We start from the raw sequence: 5531 nt of genomic DNA, 5'->3' as shown, positions 1-5531 counted from the left end.
TTGGTAGTTCTGTCATCACCTTCTGACACATTATAAAATTTACTTATTTATTTTACTGTTAACTTGGTTCCCACTTTCTTGCCCCCTACACACATGCACACACACACACACACACACACACACACACACACACACACACAGAGAGAGCTCTACAAGGAGAGGGATCTATGATGTATTCCATTTACTGATGTATTCAAAGTGCCAAGAAGAGGGTTCCAAAACATTCTAAGCCCTCAATATTTGTCAAATATCTTCATATATATATATATACATATTTATATGTAAACATTAGCTTCTTTGAAGTATATTTTCCTAAATGGGTCATTTTAGTCAAGAGTATTTTAAGTTTCTTAAAGAAATGATTTATTCAACTTACTAAGAAAAATCTTGAGTCCACAACAACAAAATAGAAAAATAGCTAAAGAAGATAAACAACCTGAAGGCTGGGGCGATAGCACAGTGAGTCGGGCATTCACCTTGCACGTGGCCAACCCAGGCTCAATTCCTAGCATCCCATATGGTCCCCGGAGCACCGCCAGGAGTAATTCCTGAGTGCATGAGCCAGGAGCAATCCCTGTGCATCGCCAGGTGTGACCCAGAAAGCAAAAAAAAAGAAGAAGAAGACAAACAACCTATTAAATAAGACCAGGGCAATAATTCAACATCTTAAAGCTCTTTAAAATATAAATATGAAAAGTCTTCAGTTTGTGAATTTTTGGGTTTTGGGTTTGAAGATACTACACTTGATCTTAGCCAAAAGGCCGAGAAGCGAAGAGTCATATACAGTAAGAAAGTTATAAAAGTATTTTAAACTATAGGCTGGAGTGATAGTACAGCAGTAGGGCATTTGCTTTCACATGGCTGGCCCAGCCAACCCAGTTTTGATTCCTCCGCCCCTCTCGGAGAACCCGGCAAGCTACTGAAAGTATCTCGCCCGCATGGCAAAGCCTGGCAAGCTACCCATGATGTATCCAATATGCCAGACACAGTAACAACAAGTCTCACAATGGAGATGTTACTGGGCACACTTGAGAAAATTGATGAACAATGGGAGGACAGTGCTACAGTGATTTAATTTCTGACAAATTATTCAGGTTTTACGTGAAAATAATGAATCTTGCTCATGCTCTATAGAAACCCATAGTGTAAACTTTCTGGGTGGATATTTATAATGTTCTATATTTTCTCACGTTTTAAACTTTAGAGAAATATTCTATTCCCTGTTCTGATGAACTGAGACAGTGTTTTCTCTCCTTCTTTCTTCCATGTCCAGGTTTTCATTGCCTGTCCTTTAGTGAAATCCTTAACTCCATTCTTCTAATACTTACATGCTGCCTCTAGAAAAATAAGCTCAATTCTGTGGTTCTCTTAGTTTTATTTTTTGCTTTACCTCATTTTTCTTATCTCTAACATCTATCAGTGCCATTGGAAGAATAATGAATGCCATATCATCATATCATTATCAAAATCTGCCTAAATCCATTTCACTCTAGTGAGTACTCCAGAGATTGTGACAGGTGCCTGAGATATGACACATGATTTCGGAATCAGCTTGATCATATGGGGAAAGAGATTTTGCTATTTAGAAATAAGCTTGAAGGCAAGGAAAGATAAATATCTCTCATCTCTCAAAAGACAAAAAGAATGGGTCGCTGGGCATGTGAGAGTATTTTCCAGTTCAATCACATTTTTAGAATGTGGATATCTCTACATTTTAAAAATTTTGATCACTGTGTTATTAAATTCAACTTATACTAGATTCAGAGAGATAATCTAACCCTCTTAACCTGTCTTTGCTTTGTTGAAGTTATCTATGTCTGTAGACTATATCAAAATAAAAAAAAAATCAAAATATTCCAATTTTTTTCTTTAATGTTTTTGGGCCACATCTGACTGTGCTCATGGCTTACTCCTGGCTTTGCATGCAGCAATCACCCCTGGAAGGCTCAAGGAAATATACCGAGTGTTGGGAATTGAAGCCAGACCAATTGCAGGTAAGGCAAGCTCCTTACTTACTTCATTACTGCGTCAGTCCCCAAATACCCTAGTTTAATACAAGAACCATCACCACCACTTATTTTGGTACAAGGATCAGAATGTGTGGGTGTGTGTTTGACATACATTTACCAAAATGTAACTAAATACCCCCAAATTGATGATGCCATATAGAGTAAGAAGTAGTTCTTATGTCTAATAGGATAGAAAGTAGATGGGCCAAGTGACCAGGCAATTTATATATCAATATTAAAGATCGAATGAGAGAGGCTTATAGACACTCTGAGCTATAGTCACTTATAGACACATAGACACTATTGAGCAACAAAATAGGTGGGATAGAATTAATCCACATGGTAGGCAGGGCAAGGAGAGAAAAAATAGCAAGCAGTAGGGAATGAATTCTTCAGGAAAATCAAACTTGGAAAGGGGATGAAAGATAAGAGGGATAAGATGAGGGAGTTAAAGGTCCTGATAATAAACGAGGTATGAAAGAAAATGATATATCCACATTGAAATATCTGTAAGTTGCTTTGCATGACTGAATTGTAGGGCAAAAGAAAGACACAAAGGATATTGTTTCAGACATTAAACACAACTTAAATCTATAATAATTACTGTTATTTATATGGGAGGTACTAACTTTAACATTTTTCTATATAACCAAATTTCCCAGTTATGTGATGTTACACTTGTGGAGGATGATATATAATGTTCAAAGTAGAACATCTATAACCAAGTATAACTTAATATTGTACTTTTCAACCTTGAGGTGTTCAATTATTCTTCAAAATTACTTTCTTTGCTAATACATATTTGCTAATTACAGAAGTTGCAGATAAATCATGCTCTGGCTTGATGATGTGCATATGGTTAAATTTTCTCCATGATCTGTTGCACTCCTTATGTCAAAAGTTGTTTTATTATTTTAAATGTTCAGATTTACAGGTTTTAGTTTTCTTCTTTGTAATTGGTTTTTAAAAATGTGCAGCCTTATAAAGTTTTTATCAACATTACACATATATCGTACTCTATTAAAACAGTTAATGTGCTTTCATATATATTGTCTGAGTTAATCATGTCAACCAAGACCATCCACGGTAACTCAAAGTTCCAAAAGGCTGAATCTAAATGTTGCACATGGGAGTCTCCCAGTGGATGGTTCCACAATGAAATAGACCACATCATATTCAACCGGCGGTTTTGCCTAACCGATATTGCTGTTGTCCCAAAATTCCAAATGGGATTGGACCACCATCTCCTTCATGCAAAATTCTATCTCACAGAATATGGAGAAAAGAATGCAAAGTTTAAGAAGAGAACTCCCAGAACGACCACCAACTGGAAGCTCTTTGGCTCTGTTGCGGCAACATGGGAAGATGCTGTCATTGACAACATTGATGAGGAATACTATCGACTGGTTCAACACCTCCATGATTGTGCGAGGAATGCCAAGGGAGTAATATCCACAAAAATATGCCTTTCTTTGAACACTCTTGAACTTATTCGCCAATGTGGTTTGGCACATGCCTCAGTCAACCGCAACTGAACATCTAAGCTGGCAAAACAGTGCAGAGAAGCGATCAAGGATGACCTCAAAGAGAGGACAGCAGCAGTGCTAGTAGATGTGGCAGAAGCCAGGAAAAGCATTCGTAATGCCTGCCTGTCCTTTACCAACTACAAGACCAAGATGACTGCCCTCCGACATCCTGATGGATCTATCACATCTTCCCGAAAGGCAATGGAGAAGATTATTCATGACTTCTACTCAGATCACTTTAACAGCCACGTCCACTTGCCCACACACCAAATTCCGCAGGATGGATATGTCGTTCCCAGTGTTCTCCCTTCTGAAATCCAACATGCCATCTCGTCAGTAAAGAAACAAAGAGCACTTGGCCCAGACAAGGTCAGACCTGGACACCTGAAGAACTTACCATCAGTACTTATCAATACACCGGCTCAGGTCTTCACACGCTACCTGTCTGAATGCAAGGTTCCATCCCAATGGAAAACCAGCAGGACTGTACTACTATACAAGAAGGGAGACATCCACGACATTGGCAACTAACACCCAATCTGTCTATTGTCTGTCATCTACAAACTGTTCACTCAAGTCATCTTGAATAGGAATGGCAGAACACTAGATGAAGGACAACCATGTGAACAAGCCGGGTTCTGAAAAGGATTCAGCACCATCGACCATATTCACACGATAACCAAGCTCATTGAGGTTTCTCAGGAGTTCAAGATGCTGCTCTGTCTAACGTTCATTGATTTAAAGAAGGCTTTTGATTCTGTTGAGATGGAAGCGATCATTGAAACCCTAGTCAATCAGGGTGTACAAACTCAATACATGAGGATCCTCCGTGAGCTCTATTACAGATTCACTACCAGGATCTCACCATTCTACAAAGAAGTAATCGTCCATGTCAAGAGAGGGGTTCGGCAGGGTGATATCATTTCACCAAAACTCTTCAGTGCTACCCTCGAGAACATCATGCGATGACTGGAATGGGAAGGAATGGGAGTGAAGATAGATGGTCGGCAACTATACCACTTCCGCTTTGCTGATGATATCGTTCTGATAACACCAAACATCAGCCAAGCAGCACAAATGCTAACCGACTTCGACCGTGAGTGTGGAAAGGTCAGATTACAACTGAATCTCACAAAGACAATGTTCATTAGAAACAGTCTTGTTCCTGATGTTCCATTCACTCTCAATGGAACCACCATCTCCGAATGCAACAGTTATATATACCTAGGTCAAGAAATCAACATGATGAATGACCTGGCACCTGAGTTACGCAGGAGGAAGAGAGAGGCTGAAAATGCTTTCAAGAGCGATGAAGAAATAACTAAGAGGACAAAAAACCTCCAGCTCCAAGCACATCTCTTTGATTCCACTGTTCTTCCTGCATTAACATATGCCTCAGAGACCTGGGCCCTACGAAAACAGGGTGAGAACGCTATTCGGGTCTCTCAAAGAGGAATCAAAAGAGCTATGCTTGGAGTATCACGCTTCACTCAAATGAGAGATAGAATCCGGAGTTCCAATCTCCGTCAACGGTCAAGAATCAGGGACCCTGTCTCGTTTGCCAAAGCATCAAAAATCAGATGGGCTGGACACGTAATGAGGTTTAGAGACAACCGCTGGACTAGAGCCATTACTGACTAGATTCCATGGGACGTTAAAAGATTGCGTGGACGCCCACCTACAAGATGGTCAGATTTCTTTGTCAAGACCCTGAATGATCGCTTTGAGGCTCTGCATATTCCTAGAATGAGCAGATACCATTGGGCTACACTAGCACGTAACAGGGATGAATGGAGATGTTACTGGCACCTGCTCGAGTAAATCGATGAGTAACGGGGTATCAAGTGATCAAGTGATTATCATTTATTTTTTGTGCATCATGCACTAATCCCAATTCTATTGACCATTGAATCTGGTTTAAATACGCATTAAGGTTAGTCCCTTTTAACTCTAATCTTCTCTGTGTGAATGACTAGCTATTTGATCCTGAACAAAT

The 5531-nt window shown here is 39.6% G+C and overlaps 1 pseudogene; it reads right to left on the bottom strand.

Annotated features, from left to right (window-relative positions):
* Positions 1 to 667: 667 nt before the first annotated feature.
* On the bottom strand, positions 668 to 773 carry LOC130018744 (uncharacterized; annotated as a pseudogene).
* Positions 774 to 5531: the final 4758 nt, after the last annotated feature.

Source organism: Sorex fumeus, unplaced genomic scaffold (assembly GCF_029834395.1).
Source record: "Sorex fumeus unplaced genomic scaffold, SorFum_2.1 ptg000265l, whole genome shotgun sequence".
In the NCBI taxonomy this organism is placed as follows: Eukaryota; Metazoa; Chordata; class Mammalia; order Eulipotyphla; family Soricidae; genus Sorex; species Sorex fumeus.
This window is presented reverse-complemented; position numbering and strand designations above follow the sequence as displayed.